At 40.6% G+C, this 23,195-nt stretch overlaps 1 long non-coding RNA gene across 1 annotated transcript; it reads right to left on the reverse strand.

Annotated features, from left to right (window-relative positions):
• Window positions 1–614: 614 nt before the first annotated feature.
• On the reverse strand, window positions 615–14,119 carry LOC116449629. Its single transcript, XR_004242472.1, has 5 exons — window positions 14,011–14,119; window positions 7,004–11,763; window positions 6,644–6,710; window positions 4,999–5,131; window positions 615–4,479 (listed from the first exon to the last, which is right to left on the reverse strand). It is a non-coding gene; the product is annotated as an uncharacterized LOC116449629 (long non-coding RNA).
• Window positions 14,120–23,195: the final 9,076 nt, after the last annotated feature.

Here is a 23,195-nt window from a genome sequence, read left to right on the forward strand (position 1 = left end):
TATACAAGCCTGTATTTTTTTTAATGTATAAAAACCTACATTTACATACATTGCTATGTGCAAGATTCAAGTACATGTCTCACAACAAAGTTGAAGAACACAGGGAACAGCATCCCGTGCTGAAGTAAGAAAAAGCTGAAGGGTGAAACTGCCCAGGGTTCCCCAGGCAGCCCATCAGACCTGCATTCTGGGCACACAAACCCCACACACAGAGGCTTAGGACTTTGGAAAGGAAATCTGGTTATGGCAGAAAGAAGCACAGCCAGTATGATCTGGGACAGCTCCCTCAATGCTCTCTGGACCCTCATGTGCACGTTGTGCTTTGGCAGCACCATGGGGCATTGCTTTCGAGCCAGTACTCTTCCACAACATCCATTTCCTCAGAAACATTGGAAAACAGTCATTGCTTTGGAACACAACAACCCTCAAATGTTTTTATTTTTTAAAAAAATGTGATTTTCACGAAAACAGGAAATTCCAGTTTTCTTGACCCAAAGTACCCAATGACACCAAAGGGGCACCACCTGCACCTCACAAGTGGTGCAGAATACGTGTGGCTGGTCCTGTCAAAAGGGGAGCATGAGTAGACCTGAAATCTTTTTAGTGGATCACAGTAACCAATTTCTCACAAAGTTAGATTTAAACTGTAATTACAGACTCATTTCGCATTTATTTGGAGCAGAAGGTGCTTCTAAATATAGTTCTGATACACAAGATCATCACAGGAACAGTATGACTGGCAATAATATATTTTTAAAGACAGCAGATGTGTTCCTGTAATAACAGGGCAACTTGTATAAATAACTTTAGTTCTGCATAAGATATTGAGGAGGTCAAATCCTTTTTCCTCTCTGTGACTGGGGTGTGGGTAGGCATCTGAATGAAAGAAAAACTTCCAGCAGAGATGCTCTTTTTTACTTTAGTTTACTTGATCCACCCGAGAAGGAATATGGAAGAAAAATACATTAACAGAGATGTCACTTTGAAATGTTCCAGTGTTTTAATTAAGGTCCAGAGTCTGGCAAAATTTGTCAAAGTTTCCCTTTGAAAATAAGGTGGGTTTAACCTTCAAGAATGTTTCCCTGGGCTGTTAACACAGCTCTTACCCAAATCTGTGCTAAGTAGTGGGGTAGGTAGGACAAGGTGTGCTCCACATCGTTCTGAAGTGGGTGGAAAGACTCTCATGGTCCTCAGAGGGCTTTGGCTCAAACTCATAATTCTAAATTTAAGTTCACTTGTAGTTGTCCTTTTTCCTCCACTAGCTGCTCCATAACATTTTCTGTTTGTTTGTTTTTGTAATCAGAGGAGACTGAAAGAACTATTATATTCCTTCTTATTATATTCATGCTTATTCCAGAAAAAAACCCCCTTTTTTACCATCTTTTGGTATTTTCATTAGAAGAATGAGAAAAAGATCAGAGGCAAACAGAAGCTGAAACTAAGATTCAGACAGAACTCAGTAGCTGATGCAAAAGACAAGAACATACTCTGAGACAAAGCAGATTAAAGCGAGCAGAGATGATGTAATAAAGAAAAATAGGTCAAAATTCAGGATGTCACTTCCTTGGTTAGAGCATTATTGAAGTCGTCAGTCTTGCAGTAGATTTAAATTAGCACAACCAGGGGCAGGATCTGACTGAGAGCGAGCCTGGCACACTAGATGGTGTGTCTAGCCCAAAACTTTGTCTTCTGAGATGTTTTAAGGACTGATTCCTCTTGGTTTTGTCCATCATTATTAAGTAGTAAGAGCTGAGCCAAGAGATCAGGAACTGGTGAAATCTGCAGGATCTAATGGGAACATTTTTGTGGGAATGGCTACTATTTCCTTTCTTAGCAAATGTTCTCTTTTAAGAATAATGCTTGAAAAAGCCTGATGTCCTACGAGACAAGCTGATCTTGTGTTTTTCCTTGATGCAACTTTACAGGTGAGATCTACATTCCACAGTGTGAGGACAGGAGTCCAGTCCAGGTGGGGAACGTGGTCTGGCAGCTCAAAGCTACAGGGGAAAGCTTTAGTTCTTGGCTGCACATGCACCACAATAGCCAGTGCTCTGTGTGGGGAAAAAACTTCATGGGCTTGGCATATACAGGAGGAGAGAAAGCCCCAATGGCTGGAGATTCCACAGATAAACCTACTTGTCTACAAAGGAAAAGCCTTTGGCATCCTAGATAATATTTGAGATTAATTAACAGTTTGTTTAATGAAGCTGCAGCCAGACATCTTTAATCAAAACACCTTTGTAGAGCACATTTATATGCAGAGCTGTGGGCAATTACCAAAAGTACTCCTCCATTATAAGAAAACAAAACTCATTTATGAAATAATATACATGTATTAATACATGAAAACAAAGAGTAATATACACTTAGATATAACATAAAAATAACTGTATAAGCCAGACACTTTTGACAAGATCTCCTGGAACCTTAGAAAGCACAATATACATCTGTTTTATTTCTGAATGCCAAACCTTAAAAAAAACCCCAATCTCTTGTTAAAAGTCCAGCTCCTTATTTTAATTAAATTACCAGGTGTTTATAAAATATCATTCTCTTGTGAAACTGCAGTAAACAGGAGAGATCTAAACCCCAGTTAATTGAGAATGCAGGCTTCAGCTGCTAGGATGTCATTGGGAAGCTTCAAGCTGCTCTGTTGATGTGCATTGCTGCAGTGACAGATGTATACTGACCATTTGAAGGAAAAGTGAATGAGTTTAGAAGAACAAGTAGAATTGCTAAACAACTCATGTTTAAACACAGGGAGAAGAAAGGACAATGGAAAAGGGAAAAAATGAGGAGTTCCAGTGGAGGGTATCTTGTTTTATTATTCCTATTATGTCTTTACTGGAACACACCAGAATAAATGCTCTGGGCTGTAAAATAACACCATTCAGCACAGAATGGATTAAATTCAGTCAGAACATCTTTTCTGATGCTTTGATTACATATGAGCAATGTTTGTGATTATGTCTCCCTTTTTTGGCAGAAAACACCAAAACATGCCACAACATTGCTGCATAACATGGAAAAGGTTCTTTTGCTTGTATGGATGTACATATATGTATATCAAATTAAACAGTGGTACCATAAATTAGCAATTAAAGAAATGTAGAAATATGACAAAGAAATCTAGGGAAATATATGTTACTAAGAAAAATAGGAAGTGTTTTTCAGGACTATATTGTCTCCCTTGCAAATCTTTAAAGTGGTATGCACAGATTGCAAGAATTGTTTAAAACAACAGTGTTATTAACACTATAGATAAGAGAGAAATAATATATATTGTAATAGACACATGCAGATACACACACACACACTCTACTGTTTAGTACTTGAAGACAAATAAGATGATACAATAAATGGCCCAAAGATAATAAGCTCCCTTGCATCACATTGTCTGAGAAGTCACTGTTAAAATCCTTCTATTTGAGATGAATATTTTTATATCGAAGAGTCCATGCACTATAAATCCAAAGGTTGTTAGGGAACAGTAGAAATATGCAATGCTGCCAGAAGCCAAAGTGAGGAAGCAGAAGGATCACAGTAATTACAGGGCAGTTATTTTGGCATCAGTCCTAAGCAATATAATGGAAAAGCTGATAAGAGCTTCAATTAGTATAAAATTAAAGGATGACAGTATAATTGGTGCCAGTCAAGATGGCTATATGGAAAAATAAGTCTTGCCAAACATTTTGATGAAGGCAACTACATAGGTGTAAGACTTTCATAAGACAGTCAGTTTAGTCCCTCAGTGCAGCCTGATTAAAGGACTGGCACTGAGAAAAGCAGGTTATGAGCAGAGTGGCAAAAGAGGGCAATACCAGCATGAAGTAGCACGTTCAGCTTCCTGCCTGACACTGCTCCTGTGTGCAGCCAGGCTAACCAGTGTCAGGTAGAGACACAGGAAAGGAGACAAGGAGCAGTCTGTCATGAGAGGCCACGGCAAGGAAACAGCAACAGGAAATCCTGAACGCAGTGGCAAAGCCCCCCCAGCTTCAATAAACAGAGTTTTTCACATAAAGCTTGTAAACAACCCAAAACCTAGGAAATTCTGCAGAGCTTTAAGTAGTACATGTATTATGAGGCACGTACTTAAAATCTGGATGGAGATCAGACAGTCCAAAAATTTGAGGTTCAGTCCAGAGTAATGGACAAGTTTAATTCCATTGCAGAGAGAGCATTTGGGGGATTTGTGGCAAAATATATAGACTGATCCCTGAAAGTTGCAACAGGAGAACTGAATCATGGTGCATTCCAGGCCCTACTAAACAACCAAGTCTAGTCCCAACAGATTTTGTGTACGTTCATCACAGCACAGATGCTTTCATGTCTCAAGTTTCTTGGGAACACCATGTGTTTTGTCTGTTTTGTTTCTTAATGATTTGCAAACTTTTAAAACTTGGCTGTGTTGCTACTTTGCTTGTGGGTTCAAGAAGAGACGAGAATCCATAAACCTTTGATCCACATGCTACAAATGTACTAGGAAAAAAAGAGAAGAGAAGAAATGAAAACGCAGCGCTGTCAACAGGGAGATATAAGGGTTGGTTTGTATGAATGGGGATAATTAGTTGAAATGTGATATGGGAATTGCTTTGGTTTTTTCTTTCTGGAAAATATATATATTTGTGAGAACAATTTTTATGCAAAGTGTGATAGAGAACATTTTATATCAGATTAAATCCCAAAGTTACTTTTTCTGGTCTCACCACAAAACAAAGAAAGGATGTTGAGTTTCACAGTTAGCTGCAGAGAAGAAAATTGTCACTAATGTTTTTATTAGCTGTAGATTTAATAATCTAGAGAGTATTAGATCTTTTTACAACTAAGTTTTTAAGCATCACATTTCAGAAAGTATGAGTCAAGAGTTTTATACATCTCACTTTAAGGAGCTCAGCCTGCTAACAAGAGAAGAAGAAAAGTTACTTTCAGGGACTCCTCTACCTTGCTAGAGAAGTGTATCCAGCAGAACATGCTGCTGTGGGACAGACAGCTGCTTACCTGGCTGCTCCAGCTCAAAGGCAGCAAGTCACTGTCTAGAGATGGCAATTTTCCTTCTCCTCATCAGATGGCTCTGAATTTAATCCTAAATAACAGCTGGGCTCCTGGTCCAAGCCAGTTGTCTTGGCTCCCTCTATAGTCCAGGAAAGAAATAGGTTCTTCTGAATGGCAACCGATGCCACGAATACCAGCACTCTGTCTTTGCTGGAGTGACACGTCTTGATCCCCAATGGCTCTAGAGGGAACCTTGATGAGCAGCTTAGCCTGGAACTCAAACCTCCAACAGCCAACACCAGGTGAGGTGAATTATGTCGAGTGGTACCACTGACACATATATTTAAAGCCAAAATACAACTGTGCCCATTAACTTAGCCACATGGGTCAGGTTTCAAAAATCCAGATAAGCACTGGAGATTTGACTCAGGCTTTATAAATATCCATTTCATATTTGAGTCAAATGTAGCTATAAACTGAAATGTGAGAACCTTATATATATTGGAGAGGAGTGTTATGAAAATCCCTAGCTGAGAGGGCAAAGTGAGAGGGGTGCTTTATAGCTTTCCCTTGGCTCAAGGGAGGCATGGAGCAAGCTTGCATTTTGCCTCCAACCCTCTCCAAGAAAACGGGAGGATGGCTGTTCTCAGTTTTTCAGCTTTGGTGCAGGGTCTGTGCAAGCTGTGATTCGAAAGTAATTGTGGTAATTGCTGTAACTACAAAGTTAATGCACACAACGTTAATTTTGTTCGCAGAGAGCTGTGCCAGTAATGGCACCATCCATCATTTTCTGTTAAAACAGGAACAGGTGTTAATCTCCACTCAGCAATGGGTGCAATGTGAGTGAGCAATAAGCAAAGTGCCAAAAAAGAAAAACCACTGTCAAAGCTCTCTGTCACAGAAAAAGAGTTTCTAGCAATATCTCTGTAATTGGACTCAACTAAAGAGTGAAAAATGATTTGACTTCTCAGTGACAGGGATTGTTAATGAACCCAATTTTTCTCTTCCACCTTGATTAGCTTTCTGTAGGAAGATCCATTTTAGCTCTGTACAATGTAGCTTAGGGTAATAGACACCCAGCTGCTGTAATCTTGTCAGTACTCCCAGTTTCAGAAAAGTAAGGTTTTTTTCTTAGATAGGCTGCTGAACTATTACCAGGTTTTCAAATATCATGGAAAACAGTGCAGAATAGAATTTAAATAGGACTTCAACCACAGTTTTGGTATTTTTCTAGTTTTAACAGCAACCTCGTAAGATTTTTAAATGCTTTGTACTCCTGTCCTCCCAGGGACAAAATCTATCCTCCCAGGGTTCTGGATATTCCCAGATACTCTTGGCACTACAGTGCTGTGTCTGCTCAGTTCCATGCAATGCTACCTTCCAGAGCAAGAGCATAGCCACAATCTCCAAGGGTTGGCTGAGCAAACTGGTTCATTCAGCAGCACTCAATTTATCAACAGGGCTCATTCTAAGCAGGTAGAAAAGTTTTTCCAATAAGCAATCAGACCAGTGTACTGCACTTTTAGTTACACTCTGTATTTGAGACATCTCCAAAGGCCATGCCAGGGGCATCTGCATGGTTTGGCTGAAGTAAAGGAGTACATTTGTGCTGCCAGTGCTCACACCTTTTCCACCAAAGGCATGTCTGTACCTTTTTTGATTAAAAGCTGCCCATGATCCTGATCTTGTCTGTCCTATGGCAGAGACTGCAGCAGCATCTGGGAAAGAACAAGGTCATTTTGGAAATGTAAGAAAGAAAATAGAAAGTGTTGAAATGGAAATACATTTTTGGAACATAAGTGAGCTAAGAACTAAGCCCAGTTCTCTCGATTTGTATTAATACTTAAACTAGGGCTACCCAGGGACTGTCTTCAGCACTGGGGATACAGTTTGATACATTATCAGTAATGAACCTATTGATATGCAAAATACATGTTCTACATGATTCAAATACGGAGAGTTATGTGTGTTGAGAAATTGAGCCAGTTTTGAAATGCCAGTTGAAACCAACCTCTGTGTGGAGTTATCCTGCTGGTGTGGAGTGGCTCTTTGGTTTCAGGGAAGCCGTGCCTGCATGGAACAGGTGGCATGTCTGACCTTCACACATGGTCTCCCCTGATTTCACTGGGTTTGGGATCAGCTGCAGAGAGGATGAGGCTTTGGGTAATGGATCTGCCTCATTTAAAAATTCAGGCTTTGAGAAAGAACAGCAGATATCCAGCACCCCTAGAAAATTTAGCAGGAAATGAAATATTGTGCAACACAGTGAAAAAAAAGTGCATAGGTTATGACTTTCATATGAGTATAATCAGACATTGTAGATATTCCTTCACCTTTCCAGCTGATCCTTATAAATTCCTTGCTGAGTGAAGGCTTTCCTGAGTGATCCTGTTTTGGTTTATTTTGGTTTTTATAAATAATTAATTTATTTTTCAAAAGAACTCTGAATTGAAAAATCAACATACATCTTTCATTGGTCAGACATTAATTTAAAATCTGATGTTAGTACCGGAGATTTCAAAAGGAGAACTAAAAAAGAAAGTTTTTCATTTTGTTTGAGAAAATCATTAAATGCAAAACCTGTGAATCACAGAGATGGCCTTGGTGCTGACAAGCAGACAAACCCCAGGAAATTTAAATGCAAATTCGACATTCCTTGTCAAGAAAAGAAAGCTAAAAGAAAAGATAAGAAGAAAGGGTCATTGTCCATTTTTTCCTAATGCTCTTTTAATATAAATGCCCATTTGCCAGGTAGTAGAAGGTAGCATAATATACTAGAACTCTAAATGAACCCTTCATAATTATTGTTAGTAAAAAAGTTTTAAAACGTCTGCAACTTTATGTTTCACAATTTACATGCCTTTAGTATGTCTTTCAGCTGCAGAATTTATTCTTCCAATTATTATTTCTTTTTAAATAATAGGCTTCTATGCACAGGTAGATTAAATAAAAGAAATTTTATGTGGACTGTGAGGTCTCATTATACAAAATGGTTCTATCCCTCTGGCTTTAGAGATAACTTTCCTTTCTACTCTGCTTCAGTAATTAGTTTTCCTGAATATATTGCATATCATTGCACAAATTTGTGGGGAGCATTTGTTGTATGAAACACAGAAAACACATACAGAGCATTCTAGGATTGACAGAACTACAGAAACCAACGTAAAAAACCCAACAATTCAGTAATTTTTTTAGGGTTATGAAGCTTTTTGACTCACGTAGGTTTCAATGCTGTCTTTGTTTTGTATTGCTTTTCAAGTCATCTTTAAATTATAAAGAATTAAACATCGGTTGTGTATTTCTTTATGCTGTTGTGGCTTAACTCCTCAAATGGGTAGTTTTAATGCAACAACTACAGCAGCACTGACTATCCTTTATATGGTCTTAGGAGACAAATGCAATTTTAGTTCATCTCTCCTGGTACCGTTTGCAGCTCTTTGGTGAACCTGAAACTTATAAAATTAACAATAACATTCTCTCCGTTATACTCTGATTAATTATCAAATGCACATGCTCCAGACTTGGAAGACTTTTTTCATTTTATTTTGATCACTGCAGCATTTTTTTGTCAGAGTGAATTTTAAAACTTGAGCTGGCAGCAGCCTGGTGCCACTGGCTGGTGTGGCAGTGTGTGAGAGCTGCCCACAGGGAAATAATGGGCCGTGGGGCCCTGCATGGAAACGTGGCCCTAAATTGGTGCTGTAAGAAAGAAATCAATAAAGTGTGAGAGAATTACAGAGAATTTGGTGATATGAATAAGGAAAAGGTCACTAGATATGAAAATTTGGGGTGGGAAATGGAGTAATATTGAGAACCCTTATTGATATAAGTCAATTATGTTCTAAAAACCAGCCTTTTGGAGTCAAATGATGACCCCATTGAAACCCGTAGTAACTCTTCCAGCCTTATGTGGGGCCTGGATTTCATCTTCAACATCCAGAAATACCCTACAGCAAATATTTTCATCTGTGAAGACAGAAAAGGAAAAAACAATTTAAGTATTCCTAGCATACAGAGTGAATGGATTAATGACATTACATTATTCAGAATATATTTAAATCCTGCACTTTTATTTTTAAAAATAGTGCAATCATGTGTTTATATGTGGAGCTAAGCCATTTCTTCCCTTTTTTTTCTTTTTTTAAACATTGCATGATGACATCAGCTAACAGTGCATCACTTCTCAGGGACTTTGTGCAGAATCTTAATATTTACACTAACAACGTAATTTAAGAAAGTATATTATGTAAATCCTTGAATCTCCTAGGGTCTAGGAATGAAATGTAATGCTAATTTGATTTAGTAATTTGTTCTCTCTCCCCAGAAACACACAATTACTGCTTTTGAAAGACTTTTTTCTTTTTCCATCACGCTAGGACTAAATTGAAAGCTGAGTCGGCAGCAAAGCCCGGGCTGGGAATGCAGAAGAGCTCTGCTACTCAGGCTCTTACAGCCAGAACACAGAGTGCAGGGAGATTTATTTCTCAAAACGGAATGTTCATTATCTCTTTTTTTTTTTTCTAAACCAAGAAATGGAAACAAAATAAGTCTTCTTGAAATTCCATAATAGTAATCTAAATGTGAAATGTGAGCTGAAAATAATGTGCCTCTCTGTGTGTGTCTAGAAGAGAGGGAGGCCTTGTAGCTCTGTGCATGTCTGTCTGCAGGAGGGAAGGAGGGAGGTTGTGTGTCTGTGTACAGTAGTGTAGAAATAGTTCATCAAATGAGTGGTTTCCTGTCCTGATCTGTAGATTTTCTTTCTTCCATGAAAGGAAACAGAGATAATTGATCTGACTTCCATCAGCACATAAAAGAGATTGTCGGCAATTTGTTTTCTGAAGGGCTACTTAAATACATGGTGATGTGGCGAGCAGGAAGGATCACCCACGAACTCTGCAGCAGTCCCAGATGCCTGGTGGGCACACCCAGAGGACCAATACATTCCGTCATTTGCAAAGTATGACTTTCTTTCTTCCTCTCTCTCTCTTTCTCCCTCTTTCTTCTTCTTTAAGGATACATGATGTCCCTCCAGGTTCTGCAGTCTGGGTTTGATTAAATAATTATAAACTTCAAGCAGCAGATCTATCATTTACATTCCTGAACATGCCAACATGTGCCTTTTGTGGGGATGCCAACCAATACCAAAGCTTCAGTCATTATTGTCATTGAAAATACAGTGGTTCAATGTTTGTGCTATTTCCTGGATTTTGGCAATATAATGTTGCCCAGCAATTTGCTGTTAGTGCCAACAACACTAAAGAACTTCATAATAAATCCTTTCTATATTTACTCAGTCCACCACTGTGTCACTGAAATTAGCATTTTACGATCTTATGCTCCAAGGAACCTATTTTCTCTCTTTTAACTCCATGCTATTATGAACCCCAACAGAAAATCCTTCAAAGCATGGTTTGCTTCAGCTTTTCTGTATAAGGATTGCTGTCAGTCATGTTTGTTTTCTGAAAAGACGTAGAGCTTGCAGCTTTATGGTACATGATAGCAAAGATAAACCAAACTAATAAATAAGACAGAGTGTTTAATTTAGAGATGTTACAGAGGTTGCTTTAAAATGTCAGATGTCTTCACATAGCCTTAAGTGCAGAAGACAAAATTAACAGAAAAAGATACCAAAAGAGTAACAGGACCAGATCTTTCCTTGACAACCAGATGAGCCAACTCTGCTCATGTGAGTGAGGCAGAGTGAAGACAGAGGGTTTGACTTCTCTGAATGAAAATATCACGGTAATGGAAGAAAACAAAAATCAGTGCAGGGGCCTTAGCAAAGGAGGGTTCTCAGGGATACTCCAGCCAATGCTTCATGGAAACTGTGGGACCACTGGGGCTGAAACACTGTTGTGACTGAGTAATGCAGCCCTTTGCTTACAGTGGTGTGGGAGAGAATAGAACAGTGCCTTTTGCGCTGAAACGCTCGAGGGGACTTCCTGTGAACCCTGAGTCTGGGGTCCTGTCTAGGTGGTCAATATGGGGCCAAATTCCACTCATTTGTTTGGTCTAAGCAGGGGAGCAGACAGTATTCAAAGGATTGAGGGGGAAATGAGAAGCAAGGATTTTCTAGAAAAACGAAGAACAGGTTTTATTAGAAGAGGAAGAGAGAGCAGAGGGCAATAGTTTTTGCCTTTGCAGTGAGGGAAGTGAAAGCAATGCTTTCTGCAAAGAGGTGGATGGCTGGAGGAGAGGAGGCTTGGGAAGAGGCACACCAAGTGACTCACTGTAGTTGGATTTTTTGTCACTGGAATAGAGGGAGGCTGGAATTTTTTGACTAATGGGAAGCGCATCCTTGCTATCCTCTCATAACCCCAAAAAGCTCAAAAGATTTTGGTGCACATTCTGTCATGTAGCAAATCCACCAAAAATCCCCTCATGCCCCAGAGTGGGTTATTTTGGAAACGTGCACGTGTGTGTGCGTGGTCACAAGGCCAGGGAGGAAACTGCTCTGTAATCTCAGCCCTGGCGGCAAAGGCGGCTCCCACAGCCCCGAGTGATGTGGGTGCACACCAGCTGAGTTACAAGCTCCCACAGACACAACCGCTCGTTAGGAGAATCCACAGCAGAAGCCATTTAACCCCTCCAGTCCTGGCCCCTCGCAGCAGGACAAGTGCCACAGCTGTACTGGAGAAACCCTATGTGGACTCACCAGGACTGGAGAGGTTCTGTGGGGTCTGCTCCAGCAGCTTCATTAATCACAGGACATTTTTAATAACAAGGATACCTCCAAGGAAAACAGGAAACTGCATGGCAAAAAGAGAGTACCTGACAAAATAAAAATAGGTTTATTTGGCTCAGCAGCTCCAGTCCCTGCAGCTCCTCCCTCCCCATCCCTCAGGGCAGTCCCAGGGGTTCCCGTGGTACAGCAGCCACCCGAGGACGCTCACTGCTCGGGCAAGGTGGAGCTCTGGGCAGCACAGGGATGGGAATAGGTGATTCCAAGAGGCTGCTAAAGCTGGAAACAACCTGATCTTCAGGTCAGACTGAGAGAAATTTCGTAAGCAACTTCCAGGCATAATCTATGTTTTGCTCCCCATGAAGCTGAATACAAATCAGGAATTTCTTACAGTGAGTTGGGCACTCTTGCACTGAGCCACCTAATAACCTGCTGTTTGTTAAGTGTGATAATGGGAGAGGCCCATTTCACTCCAGAGAGAAAATATTTCAGCTGGTTGAATTGTTAAGGCAGCACCTTAACTTTTCCCTGGTTTAGAGTTTTATCTTGTTTGTGTAGCAGTAGTAGTTTTACAACTTTGGTTTAAGCCCGCTCGCAGGTGATGGAAGGGTGTGTAATAAACACAGAAAACAAAAATGTTATTGCCATGCTGCTTGCACAGCTGGCTGGCTGTGTAGCTCTGTATGCCAAGTGTCACACATGCATTAGGTGAAAGCATAGGACCAGGTATACAAAAGTGCCTAGTTTCGGCCTCTGCTGGGTCTTCTTCCCATGGAAGAGGCATTTAAACTTCCAGAACTCAGCATATAAAACAGTAAAATGAAAATAAAAAGAATCCAAAAGTAACCAAAACCACTCTGTTTTTCTGTTTCTGCTTTTTCTGCTTCAGATGTGCTGTTCAAATTCTTTCCTGGGTTAAATCTGTTGAGCTCAGTGGGTCATTGCTAGAATTTACACGTAAAGATATTTCTGTTACTGCTATAAAACACATCAATCTCTGGAATAAAGGAATCTCTTCTGGCGCGACACTCTGTTGTGGCTGAGTTGTGTTGGCTCCTTCCTGTTGGCACTGGGGACACAGGTACTGAAAGCTGGGACACGGGGATGGGAATTTGGGACACAGGCTGGCACATCTGGTCAGAGGGAGCCCAGGTGAACAGGCTGGGGCAATTTCCAGCCCATTGGAGTGAGTCCCCTGAATTACACGATGAGCCTACACGTTTTACAAGTTTAAACAGTAAGACTGAGCCCTAATTCTGGAGGCTTGTGGTGTGACCAGAAACCACCTCCTTTTCTGCTTCTGATTTTCCTCAGTAGTAAGGAAAACTGAGTTACAAGAACAATATTTCACCAACAATTTCTTCTAAAAGTATTCTAATAAAAACATCCTGAAACTAGTATTCATCTACTTCCTTTTCTGAGTTTTTTTTTTTTTGTTGTTCCGAATTTTAAGGTGGTTGTTTAAAAAAGTGGTTTTAATCTTAAATTAAAGGGCATAAAACAGAGTAAAAATTATTACTGCAAACAAAAAAAACCCTTTTGCCATCTAACTTATGATCAAATTACTACTCAATTAGTTACTGAAGTTACAGTAGTCCTTCCCTTAATTTGTTACTAATGACAGGGAAAACATCTATAAAGCAGGTTCTGGGCTTGTAAAAATCTGAGTATAGGTAACTAGAAAAATAAAAATGTATGGGGACTTTACATATCCACCAAGATACTGGGGCATACAGCAGATATCAACACTGTTCTAATTTATTTTGTCTGCTTCCATCCGTGTGCACTGCAGCGTTGGCTCCTTGCGATGCTGGATTTGTTATTTTATACTTCTGTGTATGAAGGTCACTTCTCTACTGATGTTTTCACTTACAGGACCTCATTTGTTTCACAAACCACTACTGCAAGGATGAGAGAAAGTTCTTTGAAAGATATGAGATCCCTGTGATATGAGTGTGGTAGTGACTATTCTCACACTGTCACCACTGGGAGGTAATTTCCTCAGGATGGTTTTGGCCACTGCTCCTGGATGGAAATCTTAGGTAGAGTGGCAACAATACAGGTTGAATTGTACCAAAAGACCTTTCTTAACCCTGTGCAAATGCACTTTTAAGTGATATTGTTCTTCCACCACCGTTGACAATACTTAATCATTCCTATACACAAAGAAAAGCAACATTAAGTCTGTTTTTCCTAGTGTCTGGCATCAGTCTTCTTGGCATAGCCATGATCACCATTAAATAATGTTGCTGGAAGTAAAATATTATATTGTGCAAACCAAATAAAACCAAAACAAGCCCTTTTGATCCCTTAGAATTCCAAATTCATATACTCACGCTTCAAGAAAGAACTGTAAAAAATCTGGTTTGCTGGGTGGGTGGGTCTTCGCTGGCTCTGTGTCAGATCACACCTTTGGGATTTTGCCGTGTTTGCTGGTTTTTTCAATCAGCTAAAGAGAAGAAAAATGATGGAAGATGAGAGCAAAGGCCATCCTACAAAATAAAATCCTTTCCATCATTAACTTTCTTAAAAAAGACAAGTAGATGTAAGAGCAAGGCAGCAGTAAGGGAATAGAGCACAAAACATCACTGATTAGAAACACCACATACACAATCTCAGAGCTATTTGAGGCTTCAGCCCTTTGATGGATGCAGTATGCAGTCTATGAGGGGATATGTGGAGAAAAAATACAAGTGATGTTGCGATTCACTGATTTATGGGAGAACATGTTTTACCACTTTTTGCCGTATTTTCATTGATTTACCTGAAATCTTGGTTTTTACACCTTTATCTTTCAGCTGTGCCAGTGAGTACACCAGGAGAGATTAGCAATGTGTCACTGTGTACCCTCAAACTTCTCTCAGGCACACAGGACTGCCATAAAGTGGTAGGTGTGGATTCCCTCACCATGTGCTTCTGGAAAACATTTTATTCTGGTCCACCAAATTGAATGGAAGAGTCTACTACCTTCAAGTACTTGTGGTGACTTGGCTGTTGGCACTTGCTGCATGTTTTATCAAGGGCTTTCTAAGCTGTTCCTGCATGGCTGAGATGATTCTTCGAAGACCTACTACAAAGACTGTTTCAATGGGCCTGATTTATTTTAGGACCGTAAGAGCTCTAAGGCTGAAACTGTACATCAGCCCTTACAGGCACCTCAGACTGCAGCAATATGTGTCTTGCACAGGAGAGCCAGGAGCATATTTATTTGGACTGCAGCTGTTTCTCAACAACCACCAGAAAACACAAGGTGAAAGCCCAACATTACAATGAACTTCAGTAAGAAAGCAATCAATTGATTACACTTCTTGCCAAGACCTCTCTCCTCATGACAGCAGAGAGCTTTCCGAATGTGTAGTCAGGATCTTTACAGAAATGGCTTGCATAACATGTCACAGAAGAGATATTTTTGAAACAAAGTTCCCAAATGTGCAGCCTTTCCAGCTGGCATGGAAGGAAAAGTTTCCCCCTAACTCCCACTGAGGAGGTGGGTTCGTGCCACTGCCTAAGGCAGGTATTGGGAAGCCTGGTCTGCCTGACTCACTGGCAGTGACTAATTTTCAGCAAGCCCCACACATTTCTGAGAAGCTGCGTGATTCCTGAAGGTCCCTGCAGGTGCTCAGGGTAAGCAGCACCTGCCCGTGATCCCCGAGGGAAGAGGAGCGCGGTGCCGGCACATTGCGGCAAGAAGGAGCCAACAGTGACCCTGCACGAGCCCAGCTGAGGAGGAGGGAGCACGGCTCTCCAGCAGGCAGGAATGTAGTCAGGCAGGGCTGGAGCACCGTGTGTTCCAGTAATTTGGGATGACAGGGGAGACATTGCAGGTTATTATATCTAGTGCACATTGGAGCTTTGTTTTGTCTAACTCGAGCGATATTCTGGGGCTCAGTACTCTCGCCCCAAAGTCTGGGAGGAAGTGTGGGGGGAGAAGAAAAGGTAGCAAGGAGGAACAAAACCACTACTATATTCACACTGGCCCAACACAGAGACCAGGCCACATTTGGGACTGATTTAGAAAACTATTTGGCAGCATCTGTGGAAAAATGGAAGATCAAATGATACCTTTCTCTAATCTAGGTGATTTCTGCAAGTTGAATACAAAGCATCCCAATCAGCCAGTGATACCCACTCTACTGCTGAGCTCAGATTGTCTCCATTTGATGTGTATGCATGTGGATGTATACATCCATATCTAATACTTATCAGCTGGGCCTCGAAAAAAGCCCTTATCAGTAGGGCCTCAAAAATTTTGCATGGAAATCCTGTTTAGAATAATGTGAACCTGTAGCAATATGGTCATTTTAGTTACTGTTGGAGGCTCAGTAGTGGTAGTGGAGTGGAACCACTCTCCCCCTAAGCACCTGAAAAATAATTGTGTTAAAATAGGGATATCAGCCTTGACACCTGAGTTAGAGGTAAAGCATCACTAAGGTCTTCTGTAGGACTGAGCAGAAGAACATCAAGGAAGAGACAACCCCCTGAGATCATTTCTCCAAGACCATTCCTCCCTCATGTTGTGATGACTTCCAGTAAGCAAATATTCTCAAAGACAATTGTTCTGATATGAAAAGAACAGAGAACAGAGAGGTATTGCTGTCCAATATAGGTCAGAGCTGTAGCCTGTGTGTTTTTATTAGAGCTGAGAGTTTAAGAAAAGAGCCCTGTAATGTGCATGTCCCCCTGGTGAGTTTATGCATGCTCCCACAGCTCTAATAAAAACATACGATGAAGGTAAATTAGGGCAGACGACTGCTTCTGTCAACACTGAGCAAACAGCATCTTTACGGTTTATGTGTGACTTAGAATTCAAGAATGCAGACTTTGTTTTTCATTGATGGGCGTGTTAAAGAAAATTCTTTGATAGTTCCAGAGGAAAAAGAAATTATATAGAAATGTGAAGAGATTAAAGCAAAGAAAGAACCTTGACATCACATGGGAGCTTGTTTGATTAGGTCACTCTATAGACAAGAAATAATTAAAAATAAAGAAGACAGATGGAGGATGTCAGGTGCTTAAACCAGCATCTCGAGTCTACCCATGCTAGTGTTCATGTGAGCCAAGACTGCAGGCTTCACAGATGTCAAATGTGTCTCCTGGCTGAGGGTCTCAGCAGGATGAGGAGAGGCACCAGAGTTTGGTGTGAGCAGAATGGAGCTTGTGCAGGTCTGACAGCAGTGAAGAGCATTTGCTGCTGTTAACAAGCAGAGAAGGAGCTTTGCTGACACCTTTCTGGGGCAGGCAGACAAGCTTGTCTCTAGTCTGGTTCCCTTTTGCTCCTCACCTGCTGCTGATTGCTCAGTCTGCCTGTGCATTAATGAAGTGGTTATTTGCCTTAAGGAGCAACTTGTTGGGTTCCCAGGGGAGCTGCTCCCGCCTGCCTGGTGGCTGCGGTGGCGGTGCCAGCAGCCGGGCAGGTGGTGGCAGATCAAAAAGAAAAACTCCCACTGAGCTTCTGGGGATTTCCTCACTAATATGCTGATACATACATTAGCTGACTGATTGACACTGCCTAAATATTTGTCCTTTACTGCTATGTTTGGCCATGATTTTACAGCAACTTTGGTGGTTTGTGATTTAGCCCACTTTATGTATGAGCTGCTTTGAGTTTTGCTTGCTGCCCATCCGCTAACCACCACTGCAGGATTACAGGGTTGACATCAGGCCATTTCACCTGAGTTTTCTCTTTCTCAGTGAGAAACAAATGACTTTTCACCTCCCACCTAAGTGCTGCAGCCAGTAACAGAACATTAATGGACTTTGACAGAAACTAAGGAAGTCTGCACTCATATTTACCTTGCACAGCACTATATAGTAGTCTAGAAGCAGGAGGGAGTTTTCAGTGTCTGTACATCTCTCCAGAAGGTATTTGCATGTTTGCTAAATTCCTACTGGACAGGGAAGCCTGGAAGTGACACAAATAAGCTACTGTTTCCCAGCCAGCACCAGGTTCAGATACAGCCAGAGATGAGGGCTGCTCCATAAAAGACCGAGTCAGAGCAAGACTGTTGGAGGGAAACAAACCAGAAATATCTGTCTTTCCACTGTAGACACTCAAACACTTGATGCTTAACCAGGACAGGCAGACAGGTACCATGACTGTTCAGGTGGTCCTGGAAATACACATAATTTAAGTATCTTCCCCAATCTCCATTTGTCCTCCTACATAAAAGGAAACAGGAAACAATTGGATCATGCATGGTGTTTAAGTGCAGTGATAAATACAGATGGTTTAGGAATTCAATTATATTTAAGTTCTTCTCTAATAAAGCTAGAACAGCTGGTTGCCAGATCCTCAGAGTGCTTCAGCTTTGTCAGGAGCATCCAGCATATTTTAAAACCATCTCTTGACCCTGCAGAGGAGGTCAATGTTTCTCCTGGCAGCCCACTAGTTATTTTTTAAGTGTCTTGATTTTTTTTCTGTGGCGTAATGCAATTTTACTCATTATCACTACAGATGTCAGACCAAGACTAGCAAGATTACAGCAGTAGCTGGAGCATATGGTTGAGTCATATGAATAATAATCATAAATCCTTTTTGACATTGGCCCATTATTACATCCTGATCATGTCTCCTTGGAATCTCTGGTGTAATGTTTAAGTCATTATAAGGTATCTCTGGAGGTCTAGATTTATAGAGCTCTCTATTGGAGAAACACAGTATTAACAGTATGTTTATACAAACATAAACACGTGAATACTATATACCAATATATGTACATGTAATGTTTATGGAGACATACAGGAGAAGCAATTAACGATTGGCAATCACTAAAAGAAATGTTTCTGATGATATCTTAAAATCACAGTGTAAGTCAGAATGACAGAGATGTTGCCTGAACTGGCTGTTAAAAAAGAAAACAAAGTATATGTGTATAAGAGAAGCAGCCTCTTGCAACCCCACCCCAGATGTAACAGGGATACCCTAAAACTGAGACTTTTTGATTAAGAAAGAGCCACTCTTCCCTGAGATACCATCAAATGGCCAGTCCATATACTTGCAGGCTAAATCCAACACAAATGTGTTAAGTGAGCATCATGAGTAGCACCATTGACTTAAACATGTTGGAAATTACTTCACTTTTGGTAAAGTCCATTTCCCAGTCAGGGCAGATTTCTTTTGGCCAATGGCCTCCACCCATCTGTCCCTTCTGTATTTGAAAGCCCCTGGTAGCTGAGCCTGTCTCAGAGATGTTGGGGGTGATGCACAGCCCACATAGGGAGGTGCTCCCTCTTTGCTCTCCTTCCCACTGTCTCTCTTCCTCCCCTCTTTCCCTGTTCTTCTTGCTGTTTTGTTTCTAAGGAAGGGGAATATTTACAGGGAATTCATATTGTTCCAGAACTATTCAGCCTCATTCAACAGTGGGAAAACTTCCCCTCTTTTCACCTAGGTCTCTATGCTGAGTGTACCAGCAGGCAGCTGGAGCACTTGCTTATTTTATGCTGCCCCTCAAACACACATTACACCAAGCTTTTATGCAGACTGGCAGTTTTCTCCATAAGAGACACCAGTGGCTAAACCCCAACTGCCTCCCAGCACAGGCATGTGCTGCCTGTGCTCAGCACCCACCTGCACCCATCCTGCACAGCCCAGGGGGAAGGACTGCACAACTGGCTGGATCTGATGGAGCCTGATGAGATGGTGGCCTTACAAGTGGGAGAGGGAACGTACATCTTGATTTGAAAGGGTTTTAGTTGGAAAGGACCCCATTTTTGTTTCAAGTACATAAGTGATAAACAGCATAAAATGAATCTAAACATGAAAACACAATAAAAGTCAGTCTCCAGGTCTGACCAGCTGTCCTGACCTACAGTCATTAAACACAACAAGGCAAAGACCTGAAACCTTAAAATGATTCAACACATTTCTGTTGAAAAAGCAGTCTTGCCCTTGAATTGTGTAGACGTGTTGTGTGTTTTTTCTTTTCTTTTTTTTGGTAAATGGAATACTTACTGGGAATTGCTTCCCAAGAGTCAGCATGCTCCATTTTTGTTTCTCGCAAATAAGTGAAATATTTAGGCATTTGCCAATTAACAGGGTTTTTGGAAGTGCTTCCTACTTGAAGAAAAGCAGCAGATTGGAATACGTAGAAGTTATCCAAGAGGATACTCTAGACAGATGAACTAGAGATGACATCTGTCTTGTCATCAGTAAAAATGATACAGAGCATATTGCTAAGTTATTCAGCAATTTCCAAAGAATCCTCTTTAACACACAATAAGAAACAGATCTTGGTTGTCTTTTCATGGATGTCAAACTTAAACAAAAACACAGAACACACTTGCAAGCATTGGTGTGAAAGGGGACTTTCAAGTACAGGCCTATTAACTGAAACATTCTGCTATAAGATATCAAAAGACTGCCTATTTGCCACAAACTGCACAAAGTTATACTCATTTTTCTTAGTGGCAGTAAGTGGTTTTAATGCAAGTAATGGAATTTAAAACCAGAAAGTCCTTATTACAATTCAGAGTGCCCTTTGTCCTTTGATAATGAACACCATATTAGTGTCTTGAAGAAAACCCAAAACCTTAAAACAGGATATGTTGTTTCAGCATTTAGAACTAAGTGACCAAAACTTTACTACTGAAAGTTGACTGCTTTTAATTGCATATAGACAAAAATCTAAAACCAAGTTCCAAACTCTCAGTTATGCCAGCAGTAATGATAGACAAATATATAATATATATATATATATAATAAATTAGAAAAATATGCATTTGTAAAAAAAAATCATGTGTGGTATTTGGTAGAAAACTATTATATTTGCTGCATTAAAAAAAGATAATAGGGAAAGGAAAGGAGGGAAAGGTAAGGCCAGGCAAAGCAAGGGAGTGTAATGCCTGAAATGCATCCAAGGGGCTGCTGGAACCAAATGTGTTCCAATTTTAACTACTCTCAACATAAATCTTGGGTAAAAAATGAAAGCAAAATCTTAAAATTAAAAAAAAAAAATTCAGCTACAAATGGTGATCAGGGAAATTCCATTTTTGGCATGTGTAAAATTGATTATCATAGTAAAATAGGGCAGCATTTATTTATACAGCATGTGTTGTATTCAATAAAACCTAAAAAGCTTTTGTGCTTAAAAAGTAACATGAAGGTTCAAAGCATATTTCCCAAGTAAACAAGCTCTGTGATACAGAAAACAGGTTAAGGGTAACAAATTTTCCTTGCCACAAAATAAGTGGATAAGGAATACTCCTTAGATCAGAAAATTATAATTAAATATAATTAAATTATATCTCTATTTGCAATCTATTTAGACCAGATGTGCCTGATCCTTCTCTCTCGCTGCCCTTTTCTTAATTTTTGGTTTCTGGCAGGTCAGTAGACGTTCCTGGTGTACAAAACTACTGATGCCTGGCACAACACAAAGCAACCGTGGTCACTTGCTGGCCTTGGCATGGAAGGAAATGTGCTGCATGAGCATCAAAGGGAAAGGAAAGACATGAACCTGCATTCCACAAGTCTCCTCAGAAGCCTTTGCACCACTTTTAAGGCATCCACAAAAGATAATGAAGTGGAGAAGGCTTTGGACTGAAAAGAAGACCAAAGATTTCAGAGTGGTTGTGACCCACCAACTTCTCTGGCCAAACTCTGTTGAGTTCAGGACCCTCCTGAACCTCTTGTCATTGCTCTGCTCTGGACCATACAGACACACCCATCACTGTGGGGTTTCTTCTGCTGATGTAAAGTGTGTATGTAAGGTGTGGTTTAAGATACACCCACTCTGAATGAAGGGAAATAAAATGTTTTTAATCAGCTGAGCCCTTCTTCTCATTAGTTAAAAATGAACAGACCATACTTACTGTATGATCAGTTTGCTATTACTGACAACACAAACCAGTGAGGAGCCAAACTGGCTCATAACAGCAAAAACATTGTTAAATTATCAGTTAAAGATTGAGAACACCTTGTACAAACATAGAATAAAAATGCTGGGGAAACATGTTTTGCCCACAGAATTTTGATTTTGCATAAAATTTGAAAAATGCTGTGGCTTATTGCAGATCAGAATGAGTTAGTATTTGTTACAAATCTGGCATTTTGAATTCTAAGCATAAAAAAAAGAGGAAACTGTGAATACTGATTAGCTTAAGAAATGGAAAATGTGAATAGTGACCAACTTAAACTGGTTTCAGATGAAAAGTCTGAGGTAGAATTATTCATGAAAGTATATTCTCCTTTATTTTGTCTACTTCACTTATAAATCAGGCAAGTAAAAGGCTATTCAGTCCATCTATTTCCAGATTATTGCAGTGCTGCATCATCTCACCAAATAGGAGGACTTCCCTTCACTTTATTCTTTACAGCTCTCCTGATGGAATTCATCCCCAAAGCTTCCCTGGCCCAAAAAGCTGTCTACCAAAGGCTGCCAGAGGTGCACAGAGGGTTTGGAATGAAGCCAAAATCCCACCGTAGCACACAAAGCTGCCTTGCAGGGAGGGTTGCCACAGTCCTTGCCACTGTTTTCTAAAGGACTAAAGTTGCTAAGGAGAAACAGAGTGATTTTGGGAACAAAATTCCATTTAATTGTGGTGAAATCTCATTTGAATGCTTCCTGGATCATATTTAAGTTTCCCATCAGCAATACCCTGCTGTGGAGGATGACAGAGGTACAGGGAATAAATGTCACAGCTCCCTCAGGTTATCTGTGTGACACTGGAATGAAGTCAAAGGAGGCTGCTGAGGCAGAAACACACCCACAGACACCGGGAAAAAAAATGTCTGGCCTGGGAAGTGGAAGCTCACCTGTGGCTTGGTCAGGTTATTCCATCAAAGAGCACGAACTTTGTGCCAGAGATGGATTGGATCCTTGCTCATTTCCAGCTCCAAGGGAGGAGAGCAGTGACAGAGGTGCAATCAAAGGCAGGGATACAATGGAAGTTCAGGCAGGAGGGCAGCTCTCCCTAGTCAAGGGTGACGCTGGGGACACCTGCCTGCCCCACAGGGTCAGTGTCCAAGCAGGAGAAAGGACTCCTTTCCCAGGAATGCTGTGCCCCTGCAGGCAGATACTGCTATGGTTCGAGTACATTCTCTCCAAGTCACTGCAACCAGCTGCTGGCATGGCTGTCAGAGGAAATAGTGCTTGGAGGTGAACCTTGTGCATAGGAGTGAATAGTAAATTATGGGTGGGAAAAAAATGGAGATGTGAGGAGGGAGCAGGGAGCCAAGTTATTACATCAGCTGTAACCCCAGCAATGAGGAGAGAATTGGATGCAGCTTGCCATTAATGACCAAAGCTCTTATGTATTTAACAAAGTGATACTTAGTGGAAGATAACATTCTTCTACCAGCATCTGGATGGCTGAAAATAATGTGCAAATCTCTGAAGATTTACAATTAAGAGATAAAGCAAAGTTTATGGATGTCTATGAATTAAAGAGTGTCTTTGATTCTCCTCACAATATGATGCCATCTTGCCTTGATGAGATTTTTAAGTGCTTGTATAATTTTCAGTATTATTCTTAATGGAGGATGTGTACAAGCTCTCTGAAAAGATTATAGTCTGTATAAGGA

Source organism: Corvus moneduloides, chromosome 11 (assembly GCF_009650955.1).
Source record: "Corvus moneduloides isolate bCorMon1 chromosome 11, bCorMon1.pri, whole genome shotgun sequence".
In the NCBI taxonomy this organism is placed as follows: Eukaryota; Metazoa; Chordata; class Aves; order Passeriformes; family Corvidae; genus Corvus; species Corvus moneduloides.